At 40.0% G+C, this 19,239-nt stretch overlaps 1 protein-coding gene across 17 annotated transcripts in view; it reads left to right on the top strand.

Annotated features, from left to right (window-relative positions):
* NRCAM (neuronal cell adhesion molecule) overlaps positions 1-19,239 on the top strand; it is a 295,081-nt gene that overhangs the window by 99,478 nt on the left and 176,364 nt on the right. For 15 of the 17 annotated variants that reach the window (XR_005589872.1, XM_039506264.1, XM_039506274.1 and 12 more), the window contains exon 2: positions 17,358-17,448. The gene's annotated coding sequence lies outside the window, so the exon portion shown is untranslated. Of the gene's footprint in view, positions 1-5,071; positions 5,158-5,853; positions 5,945-17,357; positions 17,449-19,239 lie in introns of those variants that run through there. The other 2 variants (XM_039506256.1, XM_039506246.1) reach the window with 2 other exon arrangements.

The following is a 19,239-nucleotide window of genomic DNA, read 5'->3' as shown; positions in this document are numbered from 1 at the left end:
TTGTGCTTCACTTATATTAAAGTAATTATGTTATCATCTATGGCATCCTATTTTGCATATCTTTATGTTCATAACCTCAGGACATCTCTACTACTTGATCATTCCATATGAATTGTCCTACTTTGCAATTTATTTACAAGATAGAAAAACATCTTTTCATTTTTAAACCTAAATTAATTTTTTAAAAGATTTTTAAAATAGCCAATATCGAGAATCTGCATATTTCCTATTAATGTATTTTTCATTTGTCACAATGTTTTATATTCAACATATAGAATCTTTCTAATTTATTATTAATCCTGAGAGGAGGTAATACAGAAGACACAACATACACTTTTCTCCAAGTTACATTTTCCAATAAATCCAGATTTGTACATTTTTAACATCATGTGAGTAACATGGTATAATTGCATTTGAAATAAGTTAATATTTATTAATCAAGCTTTATGATCCAAATCCAGTATCTAATCCAAGTAGCTGTGCTGGGCACTTGGGAGCCAAATATACACAAGAAAAGGGAAATGGCTCTGGAATGACTCTGGAGCTGTTCCAAAGCTATTATTGCGGTAATAGCCCTAATATGGTCCTTACTCTAGTGAAAGGGAGAGTTGGATCTGAGTAGCAGAAATACGCCCAAGCCTACCTTTGCACCACCTAACTCCCTGTGTGCTGATGTTCTGGAGGCTACTGCAGAGCTGAGCTCTTCACTCACAGCAAAAGTACATCTTCTCTCCTTCCAATCCTGCATTGCTCCTTATACTGGTTTCATGGCCAAAAACCCTCCTGTGACAGCTCAGCTAAAACAAAATCTAACATAAGGCATGTAAATAAGTTGAAGTATATATTTTAATTGCTTACGTGTTAGGTAAAATGTGCTACCTAGATAATTTTTATCATACTCAATCCTTTTTTCACTCACCCTTAAATGTATCATGCATTATCAAGCCCAAGTATTCATACATCATTTAATGCTATTTCCTAATCTGTCTTTAATATCAACAGTTAATTTGCTGATTAACCATAATCTTATAGTTTAATATACTCTTAGGTTATTTTAACCAAATGTTAAAAATTGCAAAATTCATTGATTCAAAGTGTTGTTTTAATATCTAAGATGCCTACAATTTAAAGTAGTATCATAGGAACCTTAATTTCCTTTTGCATACATGCTTTTTTTCTTTTTAAATATATTGTTGCATTTTGGACACCATTACTTATTGAAAGGAGTCATTCATGTTCAGATACAGCCAGACTCTGCCATCCTTCCTTACAGTGAATAGAACCTTACTCTACAAATTGCCACACTGAGAGTAATGAGAATAAAGATGGTGGAATGTGGCCCATAGTGTAGAGAATTTTCAGCGTCTCAGTAGTCTTAAATATTTAGTGATTTAAAATTATCCCAAGGACCTAGAGGGGAATTTTGTAAGTGAAACACATGTACATATTATGTAATATTGTACACACACACAAACTACGTTAAAATAACATTATTAAGGTTGCAATGCCAAGCACTAAAAAAATCAGGAAATGCCAGTATTAAAGTTGCCAATGCAATCTTAATTCAACCCCCTTATTTATATGCATTATGATACAGTCTTTAACTGCATATCCACATACTATTTTTTTCCCACAGGACTCCTCTTTCAGTACACAGAATGGATAGTGTTCAGTTAATGTGTGGCCCCATGCCTTACATACGGCACGCGATTCAAACCAAGCTCTGATGACAGAATTATCACTCTACTCATGGGTTTTTTTTGTAGTACTCATCCCTATAGTATCCAAGGGCTTCACAAACCATTTATTTTCACAACACTCTTGTGACATGTGATATTATTATCCCCATTTTACAGATGGGGAAATGAAAAATAGATTAAGGTCCAGAATGTCCACTTATTCTGGGTGCTGAATTTGGGACAAGTTAGGACCTGATGATTCAGAGTACACAGCATTATGTAGCACTTTATATTTTCAAATCACAGCTCCTATTGACTTCAGTTGTAGCTGTGAGTGCTTAGCATGTCTGCAAATTAAATCTAAGGTCTTACATCAGACACCAGGAAAATAAGGAACCCACAATTGGTGACCATTTGTAAAAAGTTTGATTTCCCAGTGACTTGCCCTGCATCACATAGGAACTCTGCATTAAGGTTGCATGGACAGCCTTAATTCTGGCATATCCTAACTTTTGAGTGCTTGACTTTGCAATCTTAATAATGTTCTTTCAACAACATAGCGTACGTGTGTGTGCATATACACAATTTACTAAGTTTTTAATAAAGCTAATTAAAAAAACAACAACCCAGCAATCACATCGACACCCAGGAATGGGGCATCAACAGGGTTGGGACCTTTAGATCTACTACATAGACCTCTGTCACTTGAGCTAATGGAGTAACGAATAGCAGTAGAAGATTGTCATCTTCCCTGTGGACTATTGTCATCTTCCCTGTGAAGCTATTTGCAGACAGCAGAGGAATGGTGAAATAGGAAGTTTTGGCTCCATTTCAAGCTCTGGAGGGCTCATTGTCCCCGCTCGGCAGCTTTACCCTTTCTGCCTCATCTCGTCCAAACTGTAACCCCAACTTCCAGTCTCGGGCTTCACGGTCAGTCCCAGTCTCATTCTTATTGCATAGCCAGTCTCAGTTCCCTCCATTCTTGCTCATTGTCTGTTCTTTCTCCCTTCCCCTAAACCCCATCTCTAATTGTCTGCCCCTCCTTTCTACCTACTTTCCCTGTCGGCTCTGGCTCACAGTCATAGTCCCGCTCCTTGGCCCCTCAAGAGATTCTTCTCTCCTCTCACCCAGCTCCTTTCCCCAATTCTACTGTTTCCCAGTTCTGGTCTTCTATGCTAGCTCCTCATTTGGTCTTTCTTTCCCCCACCCACTGGCCAGAAAAAAAACAAAAAACCCAACGTTTTTCCCAGAGTCTGTATCAGATACACCTCTACCCCAATATAATGCTGTCCTCAGGAGCCAAAAAATCTTACCGCGTTATAGGTGAAACCGTGTTATATCAAACTTGCTTTGATGCGCCGCCCCGCTGGAGCAATGCTTTACCACCTTATATCTGAATTTGTGTTATATCGGGTCGCGTTATATCGGGGTAGAGGTGTAGTTGTATTAAATGCATCTTATCTAAATCCCATACAACTGTGAACACCCATATTTTGTTTGAAAGTGCACCTCAAATCTTATTTCCCATATCTATAAAATCCAGGCTTATACACTAGATCTGCAAGATACTTGGTTTCTCGGTTTTACAGAATCATAGATCTGCAGTGTGACACAACTAGATATTTTCGAACTTTGGAGTCATTGGGCATTACAGTTTGGTAGAAAAATCTTTTTGTTTGAATGTTATTCCTAGTAGTAGGAAGCATGACGGATAACATTTTAGTGTAGGTATGGGCATACATATATGTGCGTGTGTGTGTGTATACACACACATATATAATATAGACACACACACACATACACTATGAAAGCAAAGAGTATTTAAATATTTAATAAAATGAAAAATTGTACAATGTGTGCAAGTTTTGTTGATCGGCAATATTAGAATTAGTCTAAATAATTCATTATATGAAATAATTGCTAAGTAGTGTAACATTATTGGTATGTATGCATGTATGCAATGAAATAGGACATTTCTAATGGCCATATCAGCTAGTAAAAACTTCCCAGGCTGCAAAGATTTGTAAAATAGGAGGCCATAGAGGATGTTCTGATGACTTAAAAATAAGCATATCACAACGAACATTTTCAGAGACATACATAGAGTGCTTTTGTTGAAGAAGTAATAGATGTCATGATTAAAAACCTTTTCCTAATAAAAATGTATTGCAAGGTAAGAGAATTAATTCAAAGGACTCTTTTGTAACTCTCCGTCATAAAGAATCTGTTTTATTATGATAGCTGCCATCCTGGCAATCAAGTGACAGATTTTACTGTGGGTTTTCAAATGTCTGTTAAATATAGCGCCTCCATTTTTTGAATGTTTTGAGTAGCCCACTGTGTAGCTACTGTTTGAAAAGTAACGTGTCACAGTGGGAGGTTGAAAGGGAATGGGCCTCCAGAAGCATTTAGTGCTTAATGGGTCTACTGCTGTAGTGAAGCAGTGTGCAGAAATAATTCTGATTAGGCTTGGTCAATCAAGCTACAAAATCAGACCTGTCTCTTTTCCATTCAGCTCTAAACTACAGAAAACAATCATTGTTTAAAATACAATTTTTAAAAGTCCTTGCACTTTTAGTTAAAATACCATTTATTTCTTAGCATCATATGACTGATACTTATACCTCTATCAAATGTAGAGGGGATCAAATAGTTAAACTCGGAGAGGAGATTATTTCTTTCATTTGGGATTTCACTTTAAAAGGAATGAGTAAAACTATGAAAATAGTAATTTTGAGAATTGAGTTTTGCATGTATTGATACTAAATGTGAATAATGTTGTACCACATTTGTAGTGTAAAAAATAGTTAATTATTTACAGTTTCATGTCAGATAGTACCATTAAAAACTCTCGCACAGCCACATATGTGTAATTAAAAAGGAATAACTTTGAATGATAGGATTTGTGCATAATCATCATGTTGTTTTAAAGATAAGTATTTGGATAAAAGACAGACAAGACTTGGCTGTTAGCTTTTAATTTCCATTGTTAAAATGTTTTATATTTTTCAGCTAAATAAGTCATAGCTTTAGTACTTGTGCAACATATGTGCAGAGGGGGCACAGTTAAGATACTCTGACTCTGTTAAGTTTAAGAGGTCATGTGACTGTGGTCATTGTTGAACCACACTGACAATATGCTTTGAAGTAGATTATATTACATGTTAGTTGTGCTTTTGTGAAGAAAAGCATTATTCTGAACAGGTCTTGAGAGCTAAATGGGTTTCAGTGGAATTGATAAATAGTTATTGTTGCAAACAAACTCTTTAACTAATGTTGACAGGGTTTTTAGATTTTTATTTGTAAAATAATAGCAAAAGCCATGATGTTTTTAACTGAAATTTTCTGCAGCTTGCATTGTTTGCTGTTTCAGAAAACAGATGAATGGTATTTAAACCAACATCTCCGCTGTTCCACGTTTCTAAGGAATTATAAAGCTTGAAAAAGAATTGCTGTTCTGTACCTACATTTCCTAAAGGTAATTGCTTGAAAAGCAAAGGTGATTCAGGGATTCATGAGAAGTGACAAACCATGGCTGCCAACACTATGTATGGTCCAGTCAGCTTTTCTGAACTTTCTTAGTTTATTTTTCAGTATGGATAAATTTACTTTCCGGCACTGGAATCCCATTTGTCATAAATAGAAGGCTTTGCAAGGATCCACATCTCAGGCATGGTGATTAGAAAATTGAGAGCTACTCCATTTGGCAATTCAGACAGCAGAATGCAAGGGCAAAGTGAAAGCAGGTCTCTGAGTTAAGAGAAGCAAATCACCATCAGTTGCTTAGGGGAAAATAGTGGATGGGGGAAGATCTGGATGGAAATGCTTGTTGACTTAACTGGTTTTAGTATTTATGTACTGTGGAAAAGCAGGAGGAGCTAGAGAGATTGTTTTTTTAGATAGAAAGTCAGTTACTGTTTAACCTTCCCTCCACCTGCCCCCAAGCAATGCACATCATTTTAAAGGTTCAAGCAACTAAGCAGATTTTTGCTTGCTTTTAAATAAATACAGGGAAATGTTTAACCGCTATTGTATTGACACAAAGCCTGTGCTGATCACACAGTGAAGCCTGGGAGGTCCAAACACAATGTGATTGGCTGTTTAAAACTGTCCTCTTTTTATACGTTTCTGCACACAGTCCAGCAACAGCAGGGTTCAGCAGCACACAGTTTTGTCAGCAGGATTACAACGTGAGGGGGGGGATTTTACCAATTTACCATTTTTTAATAAGAAAATGTAATTATTTGCCTCTTTACATCTGTAAGGTAATATTCTGCAGCTACCTTTTGTACACAATTTTGTTCCTCTTTGATCAATTTATTAAGATAGATTTGTGCATCTAAGTACTGTATCAGCTAGTTTGGTTTATTAAAATATGAGAAATGTGAGGAAGCTGAGTTTATAGCTCTGAGGATGAGGTTAAAAATCGCTTTTGTGCACTAATTTTATATATTTGATTAGCTTGGTTAAATGTTCTAGAATTTGAAATCAGCACCACTCTAACTTTGTTAAATTGTGTAGAATGGATTGAAGTGGTAGCATAGTGAAGCCCAGATGTAATTAAATGCGGTGTGCTGGAAAGTCTTAGACTGATTTCTGGGAAAATAGATCCATTATTTTAACGCTTATATCATGTGGCATAGAACTGTTTCTGAAATATCATAAACGTGTTTAATTTTCTTAAAGGATTTTACAGTGCTGAAAGTTTACTTTCATGAAAAAAGGAAATTTTTTTTCCAGTTACAAATTTACCATATTAGTTTAAAATGAGTTTTGGAGTATTCCCTGGTTATTATTCTTCCAGAATGAATATTTGAGGAGGATCTAAGTAACAGAGTACTCTGTGTACACAAGAAGAAAAAGTGTTATCACTCACTGATTCTTCTGCTCCTGTTTCATTAAACAGAGAGGAGCATGTTCACTCCTCTCTAAACATTGACATGTGACAGTTCTGTGAAAAAATCCCTATAACGACTGTTAGATTTTTGCATATAATCCTCTTTAGAAAATGCTTGGGAAAAAATTCCTGTCAGAAAAATGAATTTTGGTTTTTGAAATCTAAGAGACCACAATGTAGTCTAGTGTGCTGTATCTAGCCTAAGAAATCCTGCTGTATAAATATCTGTACTAGTATATCCCAGAGAAGTGTGATTTTACTCGCACACTCCAAAGCAGGAGCAAAATATCTTTTAAAAACCAAATTAACAATTTTAGTCTGGCTCAAGTTTACTATACATTCAGATCCAGATAAGCAAAGCTGAATGTCATATTTTAAGACCTTTTCCCCACTGATTGTATCTATGCCTTTTTCACATGCACTTAAATCAGCTGAGATTTTTGAATTTTTTTTCTTTCTCTGTATTTTGGAACTTTAAAAAAGTTTGAGCTTTTGTGTATATGTGTGGGGGGGGTGGGGAAAGGGGGAATTGAAAAGGAATTGAAATAGATATACTGTGCTGTATCTTAGCATTGTAAATTAAATTGCCGTCAGCTGATAAGAACAGATACAATTTAGATAATGCTTTCCCAGCCAGAATACTAAAATAATTATGAAATGTCGTTGAGTTTAACTGGGGTACTACATTCTCTGTCAGTTTCATTACAATCTAATTTATATAATAAAAGCCCACTATAAATGGGTGCCAATCTAATTTTGAATTGCACTAAGCAGGGGCGGCGCTCTGGCGGTCGCTGGTCCCGCGACTCGGGGGGACCTCTTGCAGACGTGCTTGCGGAGGGTCCGCTGGTCCCGTGGCTCTGGAGGACCTCCCGCAGGCATGCCTGTGGATGCTCCACCGGAGCTGCGGGACCAGCGGACCCTCCGCAGTCATGCCTGCGGGAGGTCCGCCGGAGCCGCCTGCCGCCCTCCTGGCAAAATGCCGCCCCAAGCGTGCGCTTGGCGCGCTGGGGTCTGGAGCCGGCCCTGGCACTAAGTGATTAGGAAGTCTTTTGGTCAGCTCATCATATATATTTCACTTAAGTAAAAGCTACTCTTTATAACAGACTTTCATTTGTTGTAACAGTTTACCACAGGGGTAGGCAACCTATGGCACGGGTGCCAAAGGTGGCACGCAAGCTGATTTTCAGTGGCACTCGCACTGCCTGGGTCCTGGCCACCAGTCCGGGGGGCTCTGCATTTTAATTTAATTTTAAATGAAGCTTCTTAAACATTTTAAAAACCTTATTTACTTTACATACAACAATAGTTTAATTATATATTATAGACTTATAGAAAGAGACCTTCTAAAAACATTAAAATGTGTTACTGGTACATGAAACCTTAAATTAGAGTGAATAAATGAAGATTTGGCACACCACTTCTGAAAGGTTGCCGATCCCTGGTTTATCGTTTGGCTCCTTTGCTTGATCATAGTATGCCTACCTTTAAAGTCTGTTATGTACCAAAAAGGATTGATTTGGTTATTATGTTAATGCATTATTTGCAAATAGACCACTGAAACTTTGAAAACATTTATATTTAAAAAGTCATCAACATCATAAACATCATAAAGTAGTATTAAACTCTATCACACTCCACTGTTGCTCCATTTATAATTGAATGGGGAGCATACTCTGTGGTATCTGAGTGCCTCGAAAGTCCAAGATATACACCTTAACATACTTAAAACCACCTTCACCAAACAAGGACACTCATTGTTTCCACCAGAGAAGTAGATCGCATCATGGAATGGGCCACCCAAATACCCCTAGAGAACCAGCTTCAATTCAGAAATAAAAACGCCCATACTTGATGGGGACCCCATCCGCAAATAAATATTTCCTGAATTCCCATTTCTGGCCTTCAAACAACCCCCAACCTCTCCAAGCTCAACGGCAGACGCAAACTGCCCTCAGAGTAGGACGCACCAACTCACAGCAGCACCAGACCCTGTACAAACTATAAACGGCAAAAACTGCAGACACATCTCCACTGCTACAGTGGTCAACCCCCTCCACAACACACCTTTCAAGATCCATGAGTCTTACACAAGCCTATCACAACATGTGGTGTGCCTCATCCAGTGCACTAAATACCCCAGCAATAACTATCTGGGTGAAACCAGATAATCACTATGCTCTTGAATGAACTCACACAGGGAAATGATAGAAGACAAAAACACCCTAACACCTGTGTGTGAACACTTTTTACAAAGCTATCCCTCTACATCTGACCTACCAGTCCTCATTCTCAAAAGAAACCTGCACAATGCTTTCAAAAGATGAACCTGGGAGCTTAAATTCATAACTCTGCTAAACATTAAAAATCATGGCTTGAACAGAGACACTGGATTTACAGTTTGTACCCCACTAACCCCCTCTATTTGTCCTATGACTGTAGAGGTGTTAACGAACCACTTTACCATAAATGGTCCCTTACAGTATGTGCTAATTGCTTATGCTAAACAATCTGTCCCACCTTGTGTTTTGCTGTGACTCTGGAAGTACCTTTCTCAGATCTGAAGAAGAGCTCTGGGAGGCATGACAGCTGGTCTCTGTCACCAACAGAAGTTGGTCCAATGAAAGATATTACCTCACCCACCTTGTCTGTCTTAAACAAAACTGATATTTGAGCTTTAGAATCTAGAAAGCCACTTTCAAGTATCAGAGAGGTAGCCGTGTTAGTCTGGATCTGTAAAAGCAGCAAAGAGTCCTGTGGCACCTTATAGACTAGCAGAAGTTTTGGAGCATGAGCTTTCGTGGGTGAATACCCACTTCGTCGGATGCATGTAGTGGAAATTTCCAGGGGCAGGTATATATATGCAAGCAAGAAGCAGGCTGGAGATAACGAGGTTAGTTCAATCAGGGAGGATGAGGCCCTCTTCTAGCAGTTGAGGTGTGAAAACCAAGGGAGGAGAAACTGGTTTTGTAGTTGGCAAGCCATTCACAGTCTTTGTTTAATCCTGAGCTGATGGTGTCAAATTTGCAGATGAACTGAAGCTCAGCAGTTTCTCTTTGAAGTCTGGTCCTGAAGTATTTTTGCTGCAGGATGGCCACTTTAAGATCTGCTATTGTGTGGCCAGGGAGGTTGAAGTGTTCTCCTACAGGTTTTTGTATATTGCCATTCCTAATATCTGATTTGTGTCCATTTATCCTTTTCCGTAGAGACTGTCCAGTTTGGCCGATGTACATAGCAGAGGGGCATTGCTGGCATATGGTGGCGTATATTACATTGGTGGATGTGCAAGTGAATGAACCGGTGATAGTGTGGCAGATCTGATTAGGTCCTGTGATGGTGTCGCTGGTGTAGATATGTGGGCAGAGCTGGCATCGAGGTTTGTTGCATGGATTGGTTCCTGAGAGTTACTATGGTGCGGTGTGCAGTTACTGGTGATGCCAACCTCGATGCCAACTCTGAAAGGTTGCCGACCCCTTGGTCCAAGACTCCTCCACTGACATATCATTTGGGATGGGTGTTCTGCAAGCAGCCATACTGCTTGCATACTTGCATCCTCCTCTCTTAATAGTGTTTGCAAGTAACCCACAGTGGAATACACATAGGGACCAGCACTCAAGGAGGAAAGGGAAATTACTTACCCTGTGTAAGCGGAGTTCTTTGAGATGTATGATACTTACCTGTATTCTACTACCTGCTCTCCTTCCCCTCTGCTTTGGATTCTCTCTCATTCATAGTAAGAGGAGGAAATGGAGAGGCATCGGCCTACATTGCCCCCTATACCCTTGGTACAGAGCACAAAAGGAGCAGCTGCTCAGACAAAGACCTATGGACACTACTTACTAGAAATCTCTGGTTTCAGGCACATGGAGTACATGCATACCCACAGTGGAATACACATAGGGAATACACATCATGAAGAACTCCACTTCTTCCTCGATTGCTTGCAAATGTCCATTCAAATGTAGATGCGTGCCTGCCTCGAGCATAGTTGCCGGAATTTTTTCCCTTAGTGGTATCTGTTGGGTTGGCTCCAATGCCCCCTGGTGCCACACGCTCATAGCGCTAGTACAGGGGGCCCTGCCGAGACCACGCCCCTTCAGTTCTGAAAGCAGCGCAGGAGTAAAGGTGGCAATATCTTGACCCACATATAATAACCTTGCGACCCCCCCACCCACGACCCACTTTTGTGTTGAGACCCCCAGTTTGAGAAACTCTGGTTTCTCCTGTGAAATCTGTATAGTATAAGGTAAAAGTACACAAAAGACCAGATTTCATTGTTCTTGGCACATTTTTTATGGCTATGAATTTGGTAGACCCCTATTCATGGCTGAATCCTGAAGAGCAAGCTTGCTTGGAGGAGTTTCATAGAGTTCTACTGGGCAGTAGAAAACCCTCCACAAGCCAACTTACCTGGCAAAGTGGAAATGATTCTCCCTTACACAGTCTTCATTGAAAATTATTTTGGTGTACCTTCTGCTCTTGAAACAGCAAGATCTGGCCCTTTCTTCAGTCAAGGTCTCCTGGCAGCCATTTCAGCTTTCTATCCTAAGGTCGACAACAGTTTGGTCTTTTTGCACGAAATGGTAATCTGTTTTCTCAAAAGCCTGGAGAGGGTGTTCCCTCAAGTAAAGTAACCAGTCATCCTTGGGACCTAAACCTTGTCCTGTCAAAGCTGATGTGCCAACCCTTTGAGCCGCTAGCGACATGCTCACTGTTGCATCTCTCCTGGAAAGTTGTCTTTTTAGTGGCCATCACTTCAGCCAGGAAAGTTTTGGAGATCCGAGCCCTCATGTCAGAACCCCTGTATATAATCTTCTCAAAGATAAAGTACAGCTGCTCCTGCATCCAAAGTTCCTCCCGAAAGTGGTTTCACAATTCCAGTGCAGCCAAGCAATTTTTCTACCAGTATTCTACCCTAAGCCTCATGCAGCTACCCTACCCTAAACAACAGAGTCTGCACTCCATGGATGTTAGATGGGCCCTGGTATTTTATATTCAAAGGATGAAACCATTCCACAGATCGGCTCAGCTGTTCATAGCAATAGCTGAGAGAATGAAGAGGCTCTTCATCTCTGCCCAGAGGATTTTGTCGTGAATTACTTCATGTATTTGGGCATGTTATGACATCGTGGGAGTTCTTTCTTCTCCTAACCTGACTGCTCACTCCACAAGATCTCAGGCCCCTCCAGCTGCTTTCCTAGCTCAAGTCTCTATTCAGTATATCTGCAGGGCAGCAACCTGGTCCTCAGTGCACACTGTCTCAGCACACTATGCCATTACCTAACAAGCCAGAGACAATGCCAACATCGGCCAAGCAGTGTTGCACTCAGCTTGTCCTCGAATGCCGAGCTCACCTGTGCAACTGCTTGTGAGTAATCTACATTGGAGTGGACATGTGCAAGCACTCAAAGAAGAAAGAACGGTTACTAACCTCTCTGTAACTATTGTTCTTTGAGATGTGTTGCACATGTCCTTTCCAAGACCTGCCCACTGTCCCCTCTCTCAGAGGGTTGGTAAGAAGAAACTGATGGGGTGCTCCAGACAGTTCCAGCTGAATTTAAGTTCTTGCTATAATATTATAAAACAGCATTTCTGTAATCATATTCTTTCTTACAAAACAATCTAGTTGTATATGATATATTTGAAAGTCTTCTTTTGAGTTTTTTAATAAACGCCATGTCACTCACCCTTACTCAATTATTCATCTACGCTACAATTGCTCCATAGAATTTTGAAACCAAGCATCAGGTTTTAATTTACATGTTTAAACCTCCAGGGTGTAATCCTGGCCCCACTGAAATCACTGGTAGTTTTACCATTGATTTCAGTGAGGTGAGGATGTCTCCCTCGGTCACTAACATCCTTACACAATTAATACTGGCAACTCTTATTCCTTTTAATGTAGGTTTTAATTCTCAAACTGCAAGAAATGCTATACCGAATATCATTGGTATTAGTTCCAAGTTTCTTCTTGCTTCCCTGTTTCTCTTGAACATCCAAAAACTAATTCAAATATCAAGTATTGTTCTGTAGAGGTTTCAAAGATGATCCCATTGCATAATTAACTTGGATCTTCAAGCTTTTGATTAGCTCTCTTATAAGAGACTATTAAGGAAAAAATAAATAATCACACAGTAAAAGGCTAATTCTTGTTATGGATTATAAGTGAGTTCATCAGAAGGGTTCTAGAAGACTCAGCAAACAGTTGATCCTCAAAGTAGATGGAAGTTAATAGTGACCTAACCAGAGGGTTAACACTTTGACCTTTTTCCACATCAGTTCAGAAATTCAGCAGTTTGATATACTCTTGTTTCATTCCTGTTTCTTTTCTCACAATTAAATGTGAAAAACCGAAATGAATTAAAATGGATTACAGTGCATACAAGGCTGTAGACCACAGTTAGTTTAAAATATTTTTGTGTGGGAAAACAGAAATTGTTTGTGGAAGATTAAGAAAAAAGCCTCAAAACTGGTCTGTGAAGCTGCATGTGTTTGGCATGCACAAAATGAACATTAATTTACATTAGTCTCTATACAGTCCAGATTCAGCAAAGCACTGAAGCACCTGTATAACTCCAAGCACAGAAACAGTCCCGTTGACTTTACATGCTTCAGTGCATTGCTAGATTGGGAGCTATGTGCATGCAACATTTGAGTGCAAGTTTGGAAGTTAACTTTGGAAAATTAGATCCTCTCTGTTTTAACTGGCAATTAACTGGTCCAGCTGAAATATATGAACATTTGGGTTTTTTGAACATGGCATTGAAACTGAATGCGGTCTGTAACAGTGAAACAAAAGAGACATGTCAGTCTTCCAGAGTTACTAGATTTGCTTTCTCTCTCTGGTTTTTGATTATGAAGGGACCACAAATTCAGTTTAAAGAACATGTCAAATGATTACATAGTTGTGAGCAAAGTAAAACACCTCTAGGCTAGTGCTGGAAATAAGTCAAGGTTGTCATATCACAGAATAGTGTTACAGCAAAATGGACTTAAACAGGAGGTGAAAGAAAGGCTGATGAATTGTCATGTGTGACCAATGGTATCAAATTGAATGAAACTAAAACAAATGAATTAACTCACTGAAAGGAGTTGTGCATAGTTTTAACTTTTTATAAGTCTCTTCTGTTTTAGTCTCCTCATTCTCCTCAGAAACACAATGAGATGCAGTAAGTTATAAATCTGTAATAACCTCTTTAGAAATTAAATGAAAAATTGATATTGTAATTTTAAATCTGTACAGTGACCAGAGGTGAAAGTAAGAGCTGGTGCACCGTACTGGGGCAGATTGGCTTCCCCTGGCAGCAAGTTTAAATCACCATCAGAGGAGCTTTAAAGGGCCCAGGGCTCCACTGCAGTAACGGCAGCCAGGAGCCCCTGGCCCTTTAAATCACCTCCCAAGCCCCCGGCTACCGCTGCTGCCCCGGGGCTCCAGCAGCGGGGCTCGGGTGGCGATTTAAAGGGCTTGGGGCTCCCACTGCCGCTACTCTCTGGGGCCCTTTAAATCGCCACCCGAGCCCCACTGCTGGAGCCCCGGGTTAGCGGTGGCAGGGCTCTGGCGGTGATTTAAAGGGCCAGGGGCTCCTGGCTGCCACTACTGCTGCGGAGCCCCGGGCCCTTAAAGCTCCTCTGATGGTGATTTAAAGTGCCCAGGGCTCCACTGTGGTAGCAGCAGCTGGAGCCCCAGGCCCTTTAAATCACCCCCAGGACTCCCAGCCGCCTCTGCAGCTGGTAGCTCCAGGGGTGATTTAAAGGGCCAGGGGCTCCCAGCTGCTGCTACCCCAGCCCCAGCTCCAGGCCCTTTAAATCCTGCTTTAAAGCACCCAGGGATTTAAAGGCGCAGCCTCTTCTGGCACAGGGCTTGATCTTGCAGACATTGCCAGGAATAGGCCTGGCAAGTGGGATTGCTCATAGTTGCAAGCCCAGTTGTGTTTGCCATCTGTAAAGTCACATTTCAGAACTCACTGCACTCACAGTGAGAGGCAAGTAAGCTCATTTCTCATAGTTTCGAACACAATAGATTTGAAAGTTCAACTCAGCTTGTATTTGGTTGGATTTCTAGTGAAGAGACACTGGAAAAACCGCAGAAAGAAAACAAATCTGGTCACAGTAGCACCCCTACTTTATGAACCAGTTGGGGATTGAGGAGGGTATACAATACAGAAGTTCAAAAAATTGAACATCTCAGAATTACAGTAGGTACAGTTCATAAGTTGCATCATGGTGCGTTGTATCACTTTCTTCTTGACTTTCAAACCCACTGCACAGTGATTTCCGCTGTACTGAGCTCATCGGAATGTGAAGTGATCTTGTCTTGTTCTTCATCGACATCACTTTCCTTATGTGATTTCCCCCTCCCCCCAGATTGGGAAAAAATCATGTAACTAGTTATTCATAAGATTGCTGTTCATAAAATCGAGGTTCTGCAGTAAATTATAGGTTTAAAGTATTGGTGAGCAGGTGGAGTAAAACAATAATACAGACAGGATCAGAAAGAAGTAACTAAATCAAAACAATACTGAACTGGGCTTGCTTTACTCCTATGACTGAGCGCTCAACAGGACAGGCTGGGGAAACTGGCAGGGTGCTGATTACAGCTGCCTCATTCTTGGGGCCAGCCAGGGTCCTGACAAAAGGTAGCAGCTCTGCCTTACACTGGTGAAGGGTCACTGTAAACACCTGTAAAGCCCAGGCATGGAAGTGCAGAGCTCAAACACAACTGCACCCCATCCTGATGACTGGTGACATGCCCCCTCCTAGCCCTCCTGCCTCCTATGTTGGGACAGGTTGGGGAGCAATACACTTGCATCAGCAAGAACTTTCCCTCTAACAAGGGAGTTCTCTGCTGGCCAGTTGCAGCTACTTTCCAGCCCATCTAAACTTCCGAAGTGGCACAAAGAAGCTGGATCTCATTATGGAATCCTGTGTGTGTGTGTGTATGGCACCCATTTTTGCCAGAGTAACTTTTAGAAAGTTGTTCTAGCCCTAAGACATAGCACAGGCATCTCTTTAACCTTAAAAAGTTTGTTTTTCAATTTGGATTGTCATTGGAGGGAGGAGGAAATGGACTTAAATTATGGGGAGAAATGGGTGAATCATTCTAGTTTTAAACATTCGGAATAATTGAGTGATTTGCAAAAACCCCAAATCTCCCCCCTGTGGCCTCATGCCTAATCACAATCCACATAGCATTGCTGCAAGTTTTCACTGCTGGGCCAAAAAGTAACTCTCAGAGAACAGACGTAATTATGAGGCTTTTGATCTACTCATTGAAGTCTTTGAGACAGTATCATTAGTGAGGTTAAACTTTTTAGAAAGTTTTCTCTGTATTTTACATGCTTCACTAGGTAGATAAAAGGTTTCAATCAGGAAAATGCTTTGCAATTATATGCAGAAATTTTCCCTCTCCAAAATTCCATTTATTTAAGCATTTTACTAATCTACTGTATTACTAAAGGACAGCTGTACTTCCCTCCCTCTCCCCCCTGCCCCCCGAATCTGGGATTTCTAGGAAACTATGTATAAATAGTTGAATTCCTGAATTTTAAATTATTGAGTTATAGCCTTGTGTGTATCAGAGCTTTCAGTACAGATGTTAGTCTTTCTTTATAACAGATATTTTGAAAGTAAAGAAGAATTTTTTTATTTCTTTATCTCAAAATGCTATCTGCTACCCAAAAATGCCAGAGTTTAAAAAAAGAACAAAACAAAAATGAATAATGTTATTTTGGTGTTAAGGGACAGAGTTGAGACGTTGTTATTTATATAGTTCCTAAAGTTTGCTGTTTGCTTTACAAGGTAGTAAAACAGACACAGTCCCTGTCCTGAAGCACTTACAACCTAACTGTATTCGTGACACAAGAGAAAGGAACAAACACCTGGGTATAGGTTTGATGTGGGGGGGTAAAAAGAAAGAATGAATGCAGTTGATAATAATAAGATCACATGGTTATTCAAGTAACATGTATACATGTCTTATTGGTCTCACAATATGTATATCAACATTTCCCTCTTCCGTGCTTGTAGATCAGCCATTTTCCTGCCAAGACCTTAAATTTTGCCTGATTTTTCTTTATTTTCTTTATCTCTTTATAGCAGATAATTCCTAACCTAATTCCTCAACCCTTGAAGCAGAGCCACTGTTTTTTTAAACACATTACATTGCTAATCCTAAAGTGCTGCCTTACCTTCAACCAGCCTCATCCTTATTCCACCATGCAACTCTCCTCTTCCCTCCACTTCAGGTGGTGACCACAGTTTCCCTTTCAAGGCCCTCTCCCAACCCACATTCCCTTCTCTCATCTCAAATCTTTCTCCCATTCATAATGAGCCAGTAATACAAGAAATCACAGGGCTGTAGGGAGGCTACTGAAGCTCTAACAAGTAGCTGCTTTATAATTACTGATGAAGCTGTCTCTACCTCTTGCGGTCTAAATCCTCACCTGGGATGTAGAGGATCCTCCACCTAAATCCTCACCTGGGATGGCGCACTTCTGCTCCACGTAGTTGCAAGTGGCCATTGGGACTCAGTGCTCCTGTATGAAGGGGAAGAGAAAATCAATAGAACTATTGTTAATTCAGTCCTTACTAAATCACAGTTTTGAATATAATTTCAATCCAGCTACATTGAACTTATTGTGGCAGGCATGTCAACTGTGACAGCTCTGTCTACTTCTGTGCTACAATTTTAATTTCTATTTCGTACCAGGTTATTATTTAACATGATTCAGTGAGAAGGGATATTTACCTATTTAAATGTCTGTTCTCCAATTTTTTTCCAGACCAAGCAGTAACATAAAGAAGTCCCAAGAGATAAGAAGAAAAGAAAAACAGAGACACACATCATCGTGCTCTGAAAATATTTGTACAAAGGTAAGACATTTTTTATTTTCTTCCTAAACATTTATCTTCCTTTACCAATTAACACAAAGTGAAATCGGATCTCATGGCATACGATACCATAATTGTGTCATGTTCATAAAATGATACATTACATTCTGTATTTAGTTGCATTTTCAAGCTTGATGGCATAAACAGTTTGTGATGAGTAGAAATTAAAAAATGTCAGTTTCTCTAGTTGTTAAAGAGCTCAGAGCAAATGTATTAAAAAAGAAAAGCAGAAAAACAGTATCTCATGGCATCTCATGCTTAAGAAATTACACTTAATAAATGGTGATGTTCATAGCTGGGCAAAACAGGGAACAAACTTCAGTACAAGTCATACCAGGAAACAAATGTCCCTCGGAAGATATTGAAGTTCAAAGATTCTTGTTATGCGATTAAATAATTTTTTTCCCCCTCTTCCACACTCCCTTACAGTTTTTATTATGGAGCCATCCACTCATGGGTTCTTCAGTCCCACGGTTTCGGTCACACAAGAGTAAAAGCCTGTTTTGGAAGTTTTGAAGTTACTTTGATTCTCCTTTTGTCCTTTTTGTATTTGCTCTGCACAGGCTTTTCACCACCAAAAAGAGATAGCGTTGCTAGAATTCAGCAGTGGCTGCTGAATAGACATCTGTGTTTTAATATATGACTTTTGTGAAAGAAAAATCTTATTTTGGGATCTCGAATACAGTACTGTGTACTGTCTATCAGAACAGATGCTGTCTATGTTGTGCAGTTCATAGGAGTGGGTGGCTGCACAGGCATTTTGCTCTTATTTATGTGTTTCAGATTTTTTCGCAACTTGAGGAAATGTATAGTAGACTTAAAGAAAGGAAAGTGTTAGGTAACAAAAAGCCTTGACATGTGAGACAAATGGTGCTGCTGTTCCTAAGAGTCAGCACACTGCATCTTTTCTCTCTAAAGGTTTTATTTTGTATAGTTCAAGGATCTTGTCCAAAATGGGACCAAGTCATTCATGAGCTAAATGAAGTTCCATAAAAGTGGACTGTTACCGTCATTTTTTGAAGCAAGATTGCTGTCTGAAAAAACACTATTAAACATGCGGAAAAGCTCATTTGGATGGTAACCAAATGTTCTCTAGGAAGCCTTCAGGTCCTCTGGCTTTGCTGAAGGCTGCTTTGGTTCACTAGGGTCTTGAGTTGCTATCACAGTGCCCTTGCTGCCCAGTCGAGACCCAGTTCTCCTGCTGGGCAATGCTGCCATGCAGCAGATTCCCTTAGGCCACATGGCTGAGTGACAGCTAGCCATACCTAGGCTGACAGCCATTTGAATGTTGAATTGGCTCATGCACAGGTGCCTGCTCCCCAGCAGTGAGGTGGTCTGGCCTTATTCTGTGACTCTTACTCTCCCTGTGCCTCGCTAGTTGCTTCTACAGTTTGAGATCTTAAATCTTGATGCTCTTTGGAAACAACTTAGCTAGAGAGGGATAATGCATTATCTTCTTTTGGCAGGGACCAGTACTGGCCTTACACTTGGACTTGTGACTGTAAAATGGATAGTAGCATGAAGACCTGGAGAAGGGTCAGAATCTGGAGGGAGCATGGGCTGTTATAGCAGAAATAAGGGAAAGACAATACAGGTTTGGGGGTGGGATATCAAATCAGTGTCTTAGATGTCTGTATACTAATGTGAGAAGTATGGGGAATAATCAGGAAGAACTCGAAATGCTAGTAAATAAACATGACGTAGTTGGCATCATGGAGACTTGGTGGGATAATATGCATGACTGGAATATTGGTATAGAAGGATACAGCTTGC

The sequence above is a fragment of the Mauremys reevesii genome, linkage group 1 (assembly GCF_016161935.1).
Source record: "Mauremys reevesii isolate NIE-2019 linkage group 1, ASM1616193v1, whole genome shotgun sequence".
In the NCBI taxonomy this organism is placed as follows: domain Eukaryota; kingdom Metazoa; phylum Chordata; order Testudines; family Geoemydidae; genus Mauremys; species Mauremys reevesii.
Note: the sequence above shows the minus strand (reverse complement) of the source record. Positions and strands in the feature narration are given on the sequence as shown.